This window comes from Humulus lupulus, chromosome X (genome assembly GCF_963169125.1).
Source record: "Humulus lupulus chromosome X, drHumLupu1.1, whole genome shotgun sequence".
In the NCBI taxonomy this organism is placed as follows: Eukaryota; Viridiplantae; Streptophyta; class Magnoliopsida; order Rosales; family Cannabaceae; genus Humulus; species Humulus lupulus.
In genome coordinates this window covers 227,687,387-227,706,623 of record NC_084802.1, presented here as the reverse complement: position 1 = coordinate 227,706,623, position 19,237 = coordinate 227,687,387, and the positions used below count along the sequence as shown (strand labels likewise).

At 35.5% G+C, this 19,237-nt stretch overlaps 1 long non-coding RNA gene across 3 annotated transcripts; it reads right to left on the bottom strand.

Annotated features, from left to right (window-relative positions):
* Nucleotides 1-6,459: 6,459 nt before the first annotated feature.
* LOC133803978 (uncharacterized) lies at nt 6,460-10,002 on the bottom strand. Of its 3 annotated transcripts, XR_009878242.1 has the most exons (5): nt 9,131-10,002; nt 8,226-8,304; nt 7,491-7,601; nt 6,812-6,903; nt 6,460-6,730 (listed from the first exon to the last, which is right to left on the bottom strand). It is a non-coding gene; the product is annotated as an uncharacterized LOC133803978 (long non-coding RNA). The 3 variants fall into 3 exon arrangements; XR_009878241.1 differs by lacking the exon at nt 9,131-10,002 and having other exon boundaries at nt 8,226-8,451; XR_009878240.1 differs by lacking the exons at nt 8,226-8,304; nt 9,131-10,002 and having other exon boundaries at nt 7,491-7,743.
* Nucleotides 10,003-19,237: the final 9,235 nt, after the last annotated feature.

Below are 19,237 nucleotides of genomic sequence, written 5' to 3'. Positions count from 1 at the left end.
ATGACAAATCATTGTTCAAGACCTTTGAAGAGTCAAAGGGCAACCATGAGATTCAAATGGGCAATGAGGGCAAATCCAAGGTACTTTGCAAAGGTACCATTGAAGTCCTTTTCACCTCCGGAAGAAAGTTACATTAGTGAATGTACTTTATGTTCCCGAAATGAGTAGAAACTTGGTAAGTGGAGATTTTCTTGGCAAGCCCGGCATTAAAGCCGTTTTTGAGTCCGGTAAACTTATACTTACCAAATCAAATGTATTTTGGGAAAGAGGTACTCTTGTGAGGGTATGGTTAAATTGTGCACCAATGATGTAACTTTCAATGCTATCAACAAAAATGCTAATTCCGCCTATATTGTTGAGTATGATTCTTTATTTTTGTGGCATCTTAGACTATTGCATATAGGTTTTTCAACCATGAAAAGAGTAGTAAAATGTGGTATGATTGCATGCGATATTAAAAACTATGGTAAATGTGAAACATGTGTTAAGGCAAAAATGATTAAGAAACCATTTCCTAGTGTAGAAAGAGAATATAATTTACTAGATTTAATCCATAGTGATCTTTGTGAATTAAATGGTGTTTTAACTAGAGGTGGTAGAAGATATTTTCTTACTTTTATAGATGATTTTAGTAGATATACCTATGTGTTTCTTTTAAAGCATAAAGATGAAACTTTTGATGCTTTTAAATTGTATAAATTAGAAGTTGAAAATCAACTAAATAAAAAGATTAAGGTGCTAAGAAGTGATGGAGGAGGAGAGTACTTCTCTAATGAATTCAATACATTTTGTGAAGAAAATGGTATAATTCATGAGTGCACTGGACCTTATACACCACAACACAATGGTGTTCCCGAAAGGAAAAATAGGACTTATCTTGAGATGATAAATTCTATATTGGTGCTTTCTAAGTTGAACTTCAACTTATGGGGTGAAGCACTTTTAACCGCTTGTCACATTCTTAATCGAATACCGATGAAGAAAAATGAGATATCTCCGTATGAGTTATGGAAAGGAAGAAAACCCAACATAGGGTACTTCGAAGTGTGGGGGTGTCTTGCATATTGCAAGAAAAACGAACCTAATAGAACAAAGTTAGGTTCAAGAGCCATAAAGTGTGCTTTTGTTGGTTATGCCAACAATAGTAAAGCTTATAGGCTATTAGACTTAGAGTCTATTATTGTGATTGAATCTAGAGAAGTTGAATTTTTTTAGAATATGTTATGTGACAACAACTCTCAAGCTTCAACATCTTTAAAGGAGAATTTGTTATATGAGAACAATTCTCAAGCTTCTACATCCAAAGTTGATTCTCAAGAGGAGAATTCTCAAAAGGATGTAAAGCAACCCTTTGAACCTAGAAGAAGTCAAAGGCTTAAAAATCATAAAATTCTAGTAGTGGATGAGTTAGATTCTCAACGAATTTCGTTCTACATGGTAGAAGGAAATAGAGAGGAAGTTATTAGGAAAATTCCTATTGTACTTCTCTTTGAGGATGATCCTAAGACTTATAGAGAAGCTATGCAATCGAGAGATAGTGCATTTTGGAAAGAAGCCATCAATGATGAAATGGATTCCATTCTTTCCAATAACACTTGGGAATTGGTAGACCTCCCACCCGGGTCTAAGCCAATTGGGTGTAAGTGGGTATTTAGGAGAAAATACCACACTGACGGCACTATCCAAACCTTTAAAGCTAGATTAGTAGCTAAATAGTTTAGTCAAAAAGAGGGTATTGATTATTTCGATACCTATGCGCCTGTTGCAAGAACAACTTCTATAAGAATTTTGTTCGCTTTAGCCTCTATACACAACTTGTATGTTCATCAAATGGATGTCAAAACGACATTCCTTAATGGTGACCTCAATGAGGAGGTCTATATGGAACGGCCCGAAGGGTTTGCCCTACCAAAATATGGACATAAAGTTTGTAGACTTGTAAAATCCTTATATGGATTGAAACAAGCTCCTAAGCAATGGCATGAGAAATTTGATCAAGCCATCATGTCTCATGGGTTTAGACATAACAATGGAGACAAGTGTTTGTATTCCAAAACTTGTAAGGGGTATGTGATCATTGTTTTCTTATATGTGGATGACATGCTTATTCTAAGTAATAGCATGAAAGGGATAGAAGAAACAAAGAGGTTTCTATCATCAACCTTCAAGATGAAAGATCTTGGAGAAGTTGATACCATACTCGGTATCAAAGTAAAGGAACATAGTGGGGGGTTTTGCGTTAGGGCAAACCCACTATGTTGAGAAAGTATTGAACAAATTTAACCATCTCAAGGTTAAAGATGCCAATACTCCATTCGATCTTAGTGTAAAACTAGAGAAGAATGAAGGAAGAGCGGTGGCTGAATTGGAGTACGCTAGTGCTATAGGGAGTCTAATGTACGCTGCCCATTGTACTAGACCTGATATAGCATTTGCGGTAAGTAAACTTAGTAGGTTTACAAGTAATCTAAGTGTGGATCACTGGAAGGCAATTGGAAGAGTCCTAGGTTATCTCAAGAAAACCAAAGGACTAAGCCTTCACTACTCCAATTTCCTTCAATTTTAGAAGGATATACAGATGCAAGTTGGATATCCAATCTTGGGGACAACTTGTCCACAACTGGTTGGTTATTTACACTTGGTGGAGGTACAATTTCTTGGGGTTCCAAGAAACAAACCTGTATATCTCATTCCACTATGGAAGCAGAGTTTATAGCTCTAGCTGCTACTAGTAAAGAGGCCGAATGGTTAAGGGATCTGTTGATAGAGATTCCGCTAATCAAAGATAATGTATCTACTATATCGATACATTGTGATAGCGAAGCGACATTGGCTAGAGCATACAACGGAGTGTATAATGGGAAGTCTAGACACATTAGTCTAAGACATGGATATGTAAGAAAATTGATTCAAAGAGGAGTCATCTCAATATCCTATGTGAGAACAAGTGAAAATCTGGCGGATCCTTTCACTAAGCCACTAACGAGGGATTTAGTGGTTGCATGATCTCGAGGGATGGGACTTAAACTCCCTAAAGAGATTCACGATTGATGGTAACCTATCTTAACACTAGTTGTTCAACTAGTGTTAGGTTCAATAGGTAACAACAAGTCAATCAAGTGAATATTAGTTGTACTTAAAACATGTCCCATCTGAGATATTGAGTACTTGTGTGTTACCAAGTTGAGGGTTAAAACCGAAAGGTTTTTTAATAGAATTCAATCTTGTGAAGACAAGTATTTTTGGTAACAAAATACTGTAAGAATTCTACCTATATGGACCTAGGGGTGGTGCCGCCTCTCATGAGAATTGGGAGTATTCTCAAGAACGTCCATGAATGGAAAGTGCACATGGCCATTAACGGTGCAAAGCGAGAGATAGAGGTCTCAAGTGAACATCACAAAGGTGTGTGTGTTATCACCGATTTGTTATCATGAAAAGATGGTTCAACGCCTAGTGCAAACAAATTTTCGACAAATTTTGTGATAATTACACTATAGTAAAGTTCAAGTAGAAAAACACTTTGCTTTATGCACTAATGCAGTGACTCCTATAAGAGAGAGTTCTTATTTAATCAAGTGGGGGATATGTTATATTTTAAAATATAATGATTGATTAAATAAGTGTTACAATAGACTACTATTTAATCTAGAGTGGGAATGTTATATTATTTTATAATATAATGTAATATTATATTATAAAATATAATGTTTTAGATTAAATAAATGTGACAAAGAGTGTCACATATTGTAACATATAATAGAGAGTTACAATATTTAGAAATATGAGATATATCCAAATAATGTAACATATTTGGTGTTACAAATTTGTAACTTCCAAATATTACCCTTTATTGTGTAAATTTGGTGTTACACAATATTGAGATGAATTTCATAAAACCATGTGTGAAATGGCTGTTAGAGATATGATTTTAACCCCAATAATGTGTTTTGGGAGTTACAAAATCATTTGGGAGGGTTTGGAACAGTTTGGAAAAACATCACATTTTCAAGTGCCGAAACTGGGCGGTGGCCACGGCCACTGAATAATGGTGGCCGTGGGCTGGGGGACAGAGAGCAATGACAGCGGCCACTGATGTGCTTGGTCACGACCACAGGTGCATTTCAGGCCATTTTTTCAGTTTTTTCCAAATGTGTTAAACGGTTCCAAAAACCCAAATAACTCCCAAATCTCATTTTTAATTCCATATTAATCCAATTAAACATTGGTAACATCCATGGGGGTTGGTGGAATTTAAAATTCAAAGGGTTTCTCTAAACTCTATAAATAGGAGCCTATAACTCACTTGAAAGACATAACATTTTCTATCCATTAGAGCACTTGGCTAGAAACGCCTTGAGGCTTGATAATTCCAGAAAGCATTTCCTATATCTATGAGAGATCCCTTAGTGCTTGAGTTAGGGGTAAATAAGCTTTTGGACAAAGGTTTCAAACCTTGTTCAAGTTGGTGATCCCCAACACTCTTCACTTTGGTAGTGTGAGTGAGAGTTGTTTATCTTTTGTTTCTTATTCCTTTCTTTCATTCTATTGCTTTTCATCTTTATATTCTTCTTCTCTATTTACTTGTATTTCTTATTTAAGAGTTGTAATCTTTTCTTTTCTTTTGTTTCAAACACTTTACTTTGTTTGTAATCTTTTGCTTAGAGTTGTATTTTACTATTCTCTTCTTCTTCTTCTTCTTCTTCTTTTGTTCATTTGTATTTTCAGTTATAGAGTTGTAACACTTTATTTAATCAACCCTTGTCGATTGTAATATTTTGCATAGAGTTGTAATTATTCTTACTTATTTCCATTGAGGCAAATACATATTTTCCTAACAAGTGCTCCAGTGCATCACTACTAACCATGCACCTTGGTGCATACAACCAAAACTCATGAACTTTCAAATTAAAATATTTAAATAAAACAATTAACAAATTAAATTCACATAATTTCTACCAAACTATTAAAAATAAATCCCTAACACTTAACAATTAAAATAAAATAAAGCTCAAAATTATCTAAAATAAAAAAATTGGTGTGCAACAATATACCTCCTTAAAAGAAATTTCGTCCTGAAATTATTTCTTACCAAATAACTCAGAGTATCTTTCTCTCATGTCTTCCTCCTGCTCCCATGTGCTTCTCTTTCCTTGCTATTCTTCCATAGGTCCTTAACTAATGGAATCCTTTTTTTATCTTAGTTACTTGATTCCCTTTTCGATGATATGCTCTGGTTGTTCATCATAAATCAGGTCTTACTTCAATTGTAACGGCTCCTAACTCAGAAAATGAGAGGGATCTGACATGTACTTACGCAACATCGAGATATGAAAGACGTTATACATTTATGCTAATGCTAGGGGAAGTGCTAAACGGTATGCAACTTGCCTAACCCTATCCAAAATCTCAAATGGACCTATAAATCTCAGGCCCAATTTCTCTTTCTTCCCAAAATGCATAACACCCTTCATTGATGAGACTTTAAAGAACACAAACTCGCCCATTGAAAACTCGATGTCCCTTCTCTTAAGGTCGGCGTAGCTATTTTGCCTACTTTGAGCGGTAAGCATCCTTTGGCGAATTTTCTCAATCTCCTCGCTAGCTTCCCTAACTGCCTCATTGCCTAAAATTTGCTTCTCTCCAACCTCATCCCAGTGCAGGGGAGATTTACATTTGCGCCCATAAATCATCTCATAGGGAGCCATCCCAATCGTGGACTGATAGCTATTATTACAGGAGAACTCCACTAAGGGTAGATATCGACTCCAAGACTCCGAAAAGTCCAACACACAACATCTCAACATATCTTCTAGGATCTGAATACTCCTCTCAGACTGCCCATCGATTTGGAGATGAAAAGTGGTACCAAACTTCAACCTTGTATCCTTAGCTTTCTGCAATCCCTCCCAAAAGTTCGATATGAACACTGACCCTTGATCATAAATAATTGACTTTGAAACCCCATGAAGTCTCACTATCTTTCTCACATCACTACAAGAAAAAACAGTATTCATAACACTTAAAAACTGCTAACCGGGAGTATTGATAATGCTTTTGAAAATGCTAACATAGCCCTTGTTATTAAAAGTCCTGTCTTTTCTATAACACATTTTTAGTTGCTATTATATTCAAATTATAACATTTAGTTAGAGTATTTGGTTATAAATTTGAAATTTAATCTTATACTTTATGCATAACACTTTTTAACTGTTACATTTGATTATTTTGATAGCATTTTTAATTTGTTATATTATATAAATCATAACGATTTGTTACGCTTATAATATGTTTCGAAATCATAACATATTAAAAGTCCAGTAATAAAATTTTGTTACTTTATTCAGGATAATATATTTTAAATTTTATTATGATAAGGATACTTATAAGGTTTTTTTTTAATTAAAAGATTTCATTATTTTATTTTGATAAAAAAAAAATCAAAATTAATCATAAAATGTAATTCTCAATAGATTGATAAACCATAAGTATTACATTAAACAATAACTAATTCAAACCATGAATGTGTCTACTTCATGAGATCTTAGTTCTAACTTAAGTTTGAAAGCATAACATAATAAAATTTTATAATCTTGAAAATTTTTTACTTCAAAAATGAAAAACAGAAACATTACAAGATACACAAAAGTAAACCATGCATGAAACTTGCTCCATCCTTCAATTCATCATCCTTTGTGCACTTGCCTTTGTTGTGAGTCCATTTTCTTAGCTACAACAAAATTTAAATAATTAATGCTTCAACTTAAAATTAATAGTAAACTAAAAGAGTACATAAAAAAAAGTTAATTACCTAATTATGACTTTATCAGCCGGCCATGCAATGTTAGTTATGATATCTTGTCTATCTGATAGAGTGAACCACAGGGAAACCAGTCGAAATATCTGTAAGCACACTTGTTAGTTTCTTGAGGAATAACAATTACAACAATGACAATGTCATGTGTAATCCTTTCAACTAAAAATCATACAATTTCAGCAGTATATAACATAAAAGATAATAACAAGCAAAAGGTAACTGACTGACTTTGATAGCCAGATATAAAAGACAATAACAGGCAAAAGGTTTCTAGCTGACTTTGAGAGCCAGATAATAGCATGTTACCAAAGTATCCTTGGAAAGAAGTAAGAGGAAATTAAGGATTATAGATGTTATTTCCTTTTTTATAGGGTTTGTAGTTAATTATGTTTATTAAATTTTATTCTGTAATTAAGAGTATTAGTTGTATAAACCCTATATATATGTAATGGTTGTATTATGTTTTATTCTACAAGAAATACAAGGCAGTTTTGTTTTAAAAAAAGAAAGAAATATTTCTGTAACAATAAACAGCCTCAAGTCCAGTATGACCATCTCAGTTATATAGTGGAGAAAGTACTTGTAGTAGAGATAAACTATGCCCCAGAAGTTCTACTATATAGATGGTAGAATTATACTGAAGTAAAAAAGAAATCTTAACTCATCATTGTACCTGTGCAGATTTTCATTGAAATGGCCACTTTTAGTTTTGCTCACTCTGTGAATTATCTCCCATGTAAAGCAAGGAAAAATTCCAGTTTCCAGCATGCCAAGCAGCCTCATACTGCAAAATAATTGATGACCAAAAAGACAGATGGTAAATACTACACTAGAGAGGTCAGCTGATAATGATATCACCCCTAAGAAAAAGAAAAAAAAAAGGGACAACCATGAGTACATGGTTATTTCATGAACCCATGTATGTCTAATAATATTACTGAATGTGTTTTTATTAATTGTTGTACATAGTATTACTCACTATTGTAAATATGCCTTAGTTTTCTAATCTTGTACTAGTTACCTGTTGGTGTCTATAGCCCTTGTTCTATAAGAACCCATGTATACCTATATTTTCTGAGTAAAGACAACTAAAGTTTACAAGAAGTATGGTAAATGGTTAAAAATATAAAGAGAATAAAATCTACTTAGAGGCTAGATGCAAATGACTATTCTTTGCCTGCTTTACATTTAATAGGTCAATCAAAGATGTGGTCTTCAACTCCACACAGGAAAAACCAAGGATGAAGGATGTATGAAGTAACAGAAACTAAAAGCCACATCATGAACTTAGAATATTAATGCATTAAACAAAACTGAAGGCCAAATTGTTGTTGTAGCTAGTTCCAAAGAAAAAAGCAAAACCAACCAAAAAAAAGTGTTGCATTAGCATATTCGCATGAAAAATTACCTTCTTCCATAAAGAAGTCGACAATGACATTGTAGCCTTTCCAGAAGATGTATGCATTGTGAGTAGAATACTCAACAACCTCAAAACAACAGAAATTTCAACAAATAAATAAGAAACTGTATAAAATAATATAATATAATAAACCTTAGTATTTCCTTACTTGGATTGTACACAATAAGATCTATATGTGACATAACATAATCGAAGTTCATTCAAGGCATTCAGCAAGACTTGAATTGATTTGGTGCTAAAAAATGTTGTAGTGAATACAAGATAAAAAAAGTGACTATTCAAAAACTAGTTTTCTGGTTTGGTGCATCTTCCTTTGTGTTCTGTTTTTCTTCTTGCTAAACTATTGAGATTTGTTTCTAGTTCTTGTAATTGTGTTCTGTTTCTACTTTGTACTACATGCTTCAAGTTAAGAAACTTCAAAATGAAATATATGCATTAGATAGTTACATATTAAAGATGGATACATCAGAACAGAAAGAAAATAAGATAAAATGAATAACACATTTGGTACAGATCAAAGAAACATACATCACCATGAATATTGACTACACAAAAGTCAAAACATGGATCAAATCACGTTTTTAACTCCTATGTATTGAGGATGTCATTGCAGTTAGGTTCAATGTGAAGTATGAAAAAAAGAAAAAGGGTGAAGGGGAATGTTTAGTTAAGCAAACAGGAATTCCTTTAAGTTACTTGACACAATCACAATATATAGAACTTGATACTTAAGAAAACAAACCTGCAACTTGACACAAATCACAATAGCTAATTCAACAAAAAAGAACAAGTTTATAAAGTATACTATCATCACTATCAAAAAAATACTCATATCAACAAAAAAGAGTATCAACATCTTTATGCGAATAAAAAAAAAGGTTTATGATATTTACCTGTCTAGCAAGGACATTACTTTGTTCACGAATTAAACATACAAGCTGTGGAACGACCATAAGTATTAGAAACTTCAAAAATAATTTGGACAAAATACTAAATACTAACTACTAATATAACAAAGAAAGGGTTGGTTTGTTTGCTTTAGTTCTCCCTAAGTTTTTCTCTCTGTTCTGTTTTATTCAAGTGACTGCAGCAATATTGTTTAGCTTTGTTGTGCAGAGAACTTACTGTCAAGAACACAAGCCTTTATCCAACACAAGATAAGAATTAAACACAGAACCGAAAACAAAAACAGAACATCAAGATATACGTGGTTTGAACACAGAGACAAAGTATCTCTGGCCTACTCCACTGGCAGTCAATCTTATTACTTCTTCAATTTCTCTCTCTTACAACTTTCAAACTCTCTTTACAAGTTTCAGTCTGTACAAAATAGTAGAATGGATTTCTTAAGTCTCAAAACTTAAACAAGAGACTTATATATACAAAAAGAGATCATAACTGAAAAAAAAAAACTAAACTTAACAGAAAACGGTTAAGTCAACTAAGCTGACTGGAACCAATAACCAACAACAAGCTTATTACTTATTGTAATCTCTACACTAAAGATCAAATTACATGGATTATGATTTTGAACCTTTACATTCTGCTGGAATATATAGCCCTAAAAGCATCTATATTTATATTCTTATACGTATACATAAATGGATTAAAAACAAGGTACGCAGTAACAATAGATTTTTTAAGTGTGGAAACATTTGCTAACATACTCTGCATTGAAATAGAGTTCCGAACTAGTATATCATGGAGTTATTTACTTATTTTTGGATTCCAAGTATTCATATCTAATTTTATTATTATTATTTACTTTATACACATTTAGAACTTATTAATTCACATATATATATAAAATTACGAGCATATATTGCTGTAAGTTAAAGAATTTGCAATTTGGGCAAGTTTATATCATATGGTAGGAAAAGAATTTGTTATTACAATAACTTACAATCTACTGACAAGACTTGGGCAAGTTTATATCATTGCACCCTATGTATACTTAAACTAATTTAAAGAGGAGAGAAAGTCTAGGAAGGGAGTTAGGTAGACAAAAGAGTGGAGAGAGAGAAAATTCAAAACAGAGATAGATTAAGCATAGAGAACAAATTAAACAATAAATTTACACCAGGAGCAAAGATCAAGACTTCAAAGTCAATTTATACACTTTTTTCTATAACTCAATATGAAACAGCCACTCCTTCATAGAAAATTAGACATATTAAATGACTCAAAACACAAATTAAACGAACAATTATAATATAATTCTCTCCTGTTTAACTTAGTCCCTGTCATTGTATTATAATATAAGAGCAAGCATATTCCTACTGAATTCCCAATAACTTAGTAATATAATAAGAATTTGGTATTATTCCATTGTATGCACTACTAGGAAACAAGGAAATTGTTAAAGTAATTAGACCTATGTAATTGTGGCATGATTAAATTACCAAATTTACAAAAATAGACCAACAGTAGCAGTAAAAAAACAACACAAACCAGTAACAAAATACACCAAAGCCAATAGAAAACTACATATTCTATGCCATTAAACCAGTAGCAAAATGCACCAAAGATGTTAAAGAAAAAAATAAAAAACAGTCAACAGAAAAAAATAGAAGGAAACGAAAAAACAGAGGAAGGGGAAACTGGAGCTTTGAAAGAAAAATATGAATAAATCAAAAAAGCAAAACAAAAAGTTAAAGTAACAAACAAACAAAATACTAATACTAATACATAACTAAGGCTCAAAGCAAATGATTTACCCATATCAGATTATCAAATCAATTTCAAAAAACAAATCAACTAAAATATTCCTAATTAACAAGAAACAAAATCAGAAAAAAAAGCTTCGAACAACTAAGAAAATCAAGAACACCTGATTTACAAACGAAAGAAAACCTATTGTAAAACTTCCAACTCTGTCTAAATCCAAAACAAACAATCAGAAATACATACTTATTTGGCCATTTTATTAAACATCATGCTAATTGATACACTAAGCCCAATAACTCAAATTAGTTAGTACTGTGAGTATTAGACCAACAACAATACAACGAGGACCGCTGAAATACTCACCATTTCAATGCACAAAGCTAAGAGAACAAACATCAAGACAAGTCGACCTATATAATCAATAAAACTTACTCGAATAACCAATACACCAAAAGGAGGACCAAGTAGTTGAAAAAGTAAAACAATCAGAAAGATATATTTCTTTTCAAACAACTCAACTGAAGTCCAGATGTTGATAAAATTGAATATCATAGAGGCAAAAACATAAGAGAAATAAGTATGAAAATTACATTTAAGCATTGCTGCAAAAAAAAAAAAAAAAACATGCAAGCATTACCTTGTCATATAATCTAGCTTCCTGACACTGGTGAGCAGCTTCAAGTAAGAATTGCTTTCTTGAATTCTCATCATTAAAAAACTGGCTCAATTGACCTTCTTCTCAACTGAAGTCCAGATGTTGATAAAATTGAACATCATTAAAACAACAACTTAGTAATTTGTCAAAAAATCTAAAACTTCACAGTTCAAAGCAGCAACTCAGTCATTTGTCAAAAATACAAAATGACCTTCATTGTAGTCAATTCAATAGAATAATTATATACTTAAAACTGATTATAGTTTTTTGTTTTTCATTAATAATCGCACAACATGACAACTAAAAATCAAGTAATCCCCTAATTCAAGGCCTGCAGTTTAACAAAATACAAAAGCCCAAGCATCCAGTAATTCACAATACAATCAGCAATGTCAAACAAATCTTTAATATAAGATTAAAAAACCTAATTGTGTATAAGCTTGAAAATGAGAACCAAGAAAACTTTGAAAGAGTAGTTTAGACCATACAGATGCTATTTTCTGTGTACCCCACATTCAGATTATATACACGCATACACATATCATCACAACATCATCAACACCCAATACTTCAATATATATATAATGAATATTAAAATTTTACGGAAGCAATAATATATAATGAAGAGGGTTTAGCACCATTCCAATCAAAGATTGCCTCAATATACAACACTCAGATTCAAGAAATCCATAGATAATAACAAGATTCAAAAAGAAGATATACCTAGATTCAAGAACAAACATATAATGTGGTAAACAACATATGAAAATTAAACACTGTAAAAAGATTGATACCCTCATACGAAGACTACGTCCACCATGAATGGCAAGGTCAGCCACCAAAAGAGCACATATATATTACTCGGAGATCGTGAGCTCAAGCACCGTTGTACCCACGCTGTAGACCCACCGCTGCAAGCACCGTCGCACCCACGAGCGAGCCACACCGTAGACCCACGAGTCGAGCCTCCCTGTCATACGACCCAAGCCGTGGGCCCCCATCACCTTGTTACACACCTCCAGCAAACAGAGAGAAAGAAAGAAAGATTGAACGAGAGAGTAGCTCAGAGAGAAAGATAGAGCAAGAGAGAGTTACTGAGTGTGAGAGAGAAACAGTGGAAGCTCTCACCGACGTTGTGTGCTCTGGAGACTCGCGTGAGGCAGGGAATGACGAGACGAAACCAGAAATTAGTGTAGATACGTGGTTGTGTAGACGAGAGTGAGTGGAAGAGAATAACGTGGTTGTCTAGAAGCTGAGTGTAAGAAAGAGAGGCAGAGAGGTGAAACCTAAAATTAGGTTTAGGGATTCAATGGAGGCTTAGGGGTTCGGAGGCTGAGACAAGTTTTCCGTGTGTCTTATTTTCATTTGGCACCTAGTTACATTTCATATGGCGCCAAATAATTTTTCACATATGGGATCCGTGTTTTTGTTTAATTGCTTATTAATAACACTTTTAAATATCTGTCATTTTTTAATGTAATATATACTAAAAATTGTTGTAGTGCATGCAACTCTGCATATTGATCTGCCTATTAGGTGGTCTTAAATGGGATAAAATGGGCAGATTTAGCGAGCTTGTCCACTATAACCCAGGCAGAATCATGTTGTTTTGTGGTCCTAGGTAACCCTACCACAAAATCCATCGCTATGTCTTCCCATTTCCATTCAAGAACATAGAGAGGCTGAAGTAGCCCAGCTGGCCTTTGGTGTTCTTCTTTGACTTGCAGACATGTTAAACACCTGGCAACAAACTCAGCAACATCTTTCTTCATTCCAGGCCATCAATACAATGCTTTAAGGTCTTGGTAAATCTTTGTTGATCCTGGATGTAAGGAATAGGGTGTTGTATGCGCCTCTTTCATAATACTTTCCTTAATCACATCATTATTAGGCACACAGATCCTATTTTTATATCGTTGCAACCCACAGTTGGACATCGTGAAGTCACCGCCACCACTTTCCTATACCAAAGTCTCTTGCTTCATTAGGGATTTATCAACCTTCTTCCCTTCTCTAATCTGTTCCAATAGGGAGGACTATAGAGTGAGGTTTGCCAGGCCTCCTATATTTAACTCTATTACTGTGTTTATAATATCTTTTTGCAAAGGTGTCTCTATTGTGCAGAGAGCTGAGACACTCCCATATCCTTGCCTACTCAATGCACCTCCCACCACATTGGCCTTGTCTGGGTGGTATAGAATTTCGCAATCATAGTCCTCTACTAATTCTAACCACCTCCGATGTCTCATATTCAACTATTTCTGAGTGAAGAAGTACTTCTGACTTTTGTGACCAGTGTAAATTTCATACTTATCCCCATAAAGGAGATGTCTCCATATTTTCAGCGTGAACACCATTGCTGCAAACTCAAGATCACGTGTGGGATATCTATGTTCATAGTCCTTGAGGCATAGGCTACCACCTTCCCATTCTACATCAACACGCAACCTAAACCATTCTCAGATGTGTCACAATACACCACAAACTTTCTGGCCTCTGTTGGAACACAAAGGATAGGGGCAGAGATTAATTTATCTTTTATAGTCTGAAAGCTTTCTTCACACGTTTCCGTCCATGTGAACTTTTTGTGTTCGCAGGTTAAGTTGGTCAAGGGTGTGGCAATCTTAGAAAAGCCCTCGAAAAACTTCCTGTAATAACCCACTTACCCTAAGAAGCTAGGAACCTTTGAGGCATTCTTTGGTTGAGGCCAATCTCTAATGGCCTCAATCTTTGCTGGAACCTCTGCTACTCCATTCTTGGACATTATATGCCCTAGGAATGTCACTTGTTCCAACCAAAATTCACACATAGAGAACTTGGCATATAGTTGATGCTCTCGTAGTCTATTGAGAGTCAACCTCAGGTGTTCCTCATGCTCTTCCTCAGTCTTTGAGTAGAAAAGGATGTCGTCTATAAACACCACTACGAATTTATCCAAGTAGTCCTTAAATACTCTGATCATCATGTCCATGAATGTCGATGAGGCATTAGTGAGTCCAAAAGACATCACTAGAAACTCATAATGTCCGTAGCGAGTTCAGAAAGCTATTTTACGAATGTCTCATTCCTTCACTTTCAACTGATGGTACTTAGATCACAAACCAATCTTTCAGAACACTGCTGCCCCTTGCAGTTGATCAAAAAGGTCATCTATCCTAGGAAAAGGATATTTTTTCTTAATTATGATCTTATTGAGTTCTCGGTAATTGATGCACATTCTCATACTTCCATCCTTCTTTTCACAAACAGGGTTGGTGCTCCCTATGGTGAATGACTAGGTCATATGAACCCCTTGTCCAACAATTACTATAGTTGGGTGTTGAGTTCCTTCAACTCTAAAGGTGCCATTCGGTAGGGCACTTTAGATATTGGTGTTATTTATGGTGCAATTTTGATCACGAATTCTGTTTCTCTGTCCAAGGGAAAACTTGGTAAATCCTCGAGAAACTCTTCTGGAAACTCACAAACAATGTGGACCTTTTCTAGTTTCAACTCTGTGTCCATAGATTTATCCAACACATTTTCTAAATATGTTGAACACCCATGCTAAATCATGTTCCGAGCTTCCAATGTTGATATAATGGGTGTACGAAATCCTGCCACCTCTCCCTTAAAAGAAAAGAGTTCTCCTTCCTTCATTCTGAACTCTACGGTCTTTTGCCAACAGTCTATCGTTGCTCCATATTTGGCTTACCAATCCATGACAAGTATGGCGTCATAGTCTGGTATGTATAACTCTATGAGGTTTGCTGCGCACTCTCTGCCCTCAACTATTACAGAGGCTAACTGTAACCACCTAGTTGATGACATAAAGTCTCTTGATGGTTACATTGTACTAAAACTACGCTAAAACGTTTTACAAGGCATACCTAGTTTATCAATTATATTCATAGCAACATAAGAGTGGGTTACTCTATAATCAATGAGGACTATACGTATCATACCAGAAATAGGGCGCTGACCTTTGACCACAGTGTTACTTTTAGCAACTTCCTTTTGGGTCAATACAAAGACTCTTGTTGGCACTAGATTGTTGTTACTCCTCTACCTTGCTTTCCACTGTGGGCGACCCTTCTTTAGATGGCCTGTCTGACCGCACATGTAACACTAGGTTATGCCGGCCTGACATTCTCCCACATGTCAATGCGGGAATTTAGTGTAGCTGGGGTGCTCAACTTTGTTGTTTTGGTGATTTCTGCGGTTACGATCATTGTTGATGTTGTTACAGCTGTTGTGGTGGTTATGATTGTTGTGATTCTTTCCATTCGTGGCCAGGAGTCTAGGGCTCTTGTCATTGCCACTGCTTTGTCCTTCATGGGCCTTCCTCTTGTTGCCCTCATGGAAGCCCTTGTTTCTGTTGGCCTCTTTTCTTGCAGCAGTGTTCTTCCATATGCGGTCCTCCAAGTACTCTGCTTCAAGTGCCTTATCCAAAACTTCAGTATAACTAACCACCTTAGCACTGGTCATCTTGACATCTATAGAATCATAGGCTTAAGTCCCCTCATAAACCTTTGGACCCGCATGGCCTTAGTTGGTACTATTTCTGGTACAAACCTTGCCAGCCTGTCAAACTTTTGAGCATAATCAGTAACAAAAAGGTACCCTTGAGCTAAGGTCAAGAACTCATCCACTATGGTTGCCAATACTGCTGCACTATAGTACTTTTTGCCAGATGTTTGAATGAAATTTGCCTAGGTCATAGTGTTTAAGTCACGAGTCTTTTTCAGCACATCCCACCAAATCCTTGCATCCATTTTGAGTAGGTGAGCATCACACGACACCCTTTGATGGTTGTTTAGCTCCATGTTGTTAAAAATAGCTTCCATTGACTTTAGCCAATCTTTCACCACAATAGGGGTGGCTGTCCCCTCAAAACTAGGTGGGGATTGCTTCCTAAAGCATTTGTAGACTGGCTCGAAACTGTAGGGTATTGGTAAAGGTGATGGTGGAGGTACTGGAGGCTCAGGTTGTGCCAATGGTACTTGGGACGCTTGGGGTACTTGTCTGGCTTTGGCTAACTCCTTATCTCTTTGCCTTAACTGCTACCTCAATCTAGCTATTTCTGGAGCCAAATCATTAGATGGTGCAGCTGGGGCTGCTGGTTGAGCTAGTGGCATTCTTAGGTCAGGGATTTCTAAAGCATTCAGATTTTTGGAGGCACATCTTCCTCGACCTCTTCCCCTTCCAACTTTTGTTCCTCTTACTCTTGATGACATTATGAAATTCTAAGTCACCAAAAGAAAATCATATGAGGAGATAAAACACATAGTGTTTTTGGTTACTTAAAGCCAATCATAAAAGTTTTCATACATACTCATATCCACACAACATTTAGAGTTTGTATGTGAGAAAGAAATATAAAATGATAATATCCAAAAAAAATTCTCAGAATTTCCCTAGAATCAAACATCCAACAAAGTGTCCAAATAAAAACCATAATAAGAATCCATATGTTTTTAAGGGCTTTTAAAATAAGTCTCATTTTATTTAAATAAGATTTATTGATGGAAATTTTTTTGAGATGGATTCTAATCCTCGATTGTAGACTCGTCCCCTGAATCGTAATCGAAAATGTTTTTCGAGATGTGGAAGTAGTCAAGGGCGCTACCCATCGCCGTCGTCCTGAAGCTCACTTTTTGTATGGCGCGTATTGTTTCCTAACGTGCCCTTTCCCATTCCATGTCATGTATCATCTCATAACATTCCTCCATCTTTCCATCGTCCTTCTTAACTAGAACCACCTCTAAACGATAAATATTGTAATTGTCCACGAGGTCATAAATAATGTCCTAGACGACGTCGTGCCACACTAGGGTCAACTGAAGGAGAGCCTCGGGATATATTGACAGTGATTCCCTTAGCACCCAGTAATGGTCAATGGGACAAAGCTATGCTCCTCTCTTGTTAATCATTCCCTTAATACACTCGCACACTGCTGTAGTCGTCTTAAGTACAACGATCCTCCAATCATTGTTCTCCTCATCGAGTTGCACTTTAGGTATAGCGTGGATCTCCTTAAGTAGTTGTTTCTTAGTGGTCCTAATGGTAGGGGACATCTTTCTATACTGCAATCACAAAAGTTAAAATTTGAAACAGAGAAAACAAATAATAATTAAAGCAAGTACTTACGACCGACTTTGATACCATTTATAAAGCGCGCCATAATTCTATTCTTTTATAAAACGTCACTCAACTCTTAGTTAATAGAAAAATACCATTTTAAGGAAAATATTAATGGGGCCTTAGTAAAAACATGCATACTGGGCCCAATAGTTGAAAAAAATGAAATAATGTGTCTGTTGACGCGGTTTTTCGCCAACAGTGTATTAAGAAATAGTAAGGTAGATTAGTGCTTAGTTATAAATTGTAATGGAAAATGAAATGAATTCACAAGAACACAAATCTTTTACATGGTTCAGTGGTTAAAGTCCACCTAGTCCACGAGTCTATATTATTGTTGTTTTCTCTCTATTTTGGCAGAGTTTCAGTATTACAGAATAATCGTCCCCTCTTTTCCTGTCCAATATTCCCAGTATTTATAGAGAAATTACATGGATAGGTTTGGGTAACCGCATGAGTCAATCACGCATATACATATTTATTACATTTAATACAAACAATTCCCATTTATATTGGGATATGAATTGATAATAGAATAAACAGGTTCCTGTTATCTCGGACAAAAAATATGGCAGCCTTGTCATAAACAACTGTATAATGGGATTCCGAGTCCCCAGGGATCCTTGAGTATGCAATATACTAGGATAACCACGAGCTGGATATACCCTCCAAGCTCGTACTTCGACAGTTTTTTGAATATTTTGAGCTCGCACTTCACAACTTCTGCATCCCTAGCTCGTATGACCACTTTGCAAGTCGAGCTGCATACGTGGATAATAAATAAACATCTTCCTTGGCTCTTTCTCCGTTTATTTATTTTCCCACTGTACCCGAGCTGAGTGAAGGAAATCGTGCTTAAATTAGGGCATGGATGATGGTACTACTGATAATACTTTTTCAAATGTAAGGCATTCTAGGTCTGCGGGACTATCTCCCCATTCAACTGAGCTATCTTGAAAGTTCTTTCACGGAAAACTTCAACGACCTGATATGGTCCCTCCCAGTTCAGGCCTAAGACACCACCCTGGAATCCTTATTCGCCAGAAAGACCCTTCAGAGAACCAGGTCGCCCGATCCAAATCTACGCCTTTTGACTTTAGAATTAAAGTAATGAGTGATTTTTTGTTGATAATGGGCGAGTTGTAACTGGGAGTCCTCTCTTTTATCTTCAATCAGGTTGAGAGTGCATTAAGTAGTTCATCATTCTGTTCCTGGCTGAATGTATTTTTCCTATGAGTGTCTACCATGGCTTCAATTAGAAGGACGGCCTCGCTTGCAAAAGTTAGGGAAAAAGGAGTATGTCCCGTGGAGGTTCTGTGAGAAGTCCGGTGTGCCCAAAGTACTTTCGAGAGTTGTTCGGGCCGTAATACTTTGGCCTCATCTAACCTCTTCTTCAGGCTTGCCTTTAGAGTTTTGTTTACAGCCTCGACCTGTCCATTGGCCTGTGGATACGCTACTGAGGAGAAACTATTAATAATGCCGTATTTTTCACAGAAGTCAGTGAAGAGATCACTGTCGAACTGTGTCCCATTGTCTGACACGATCTTTTTAGGAAGCC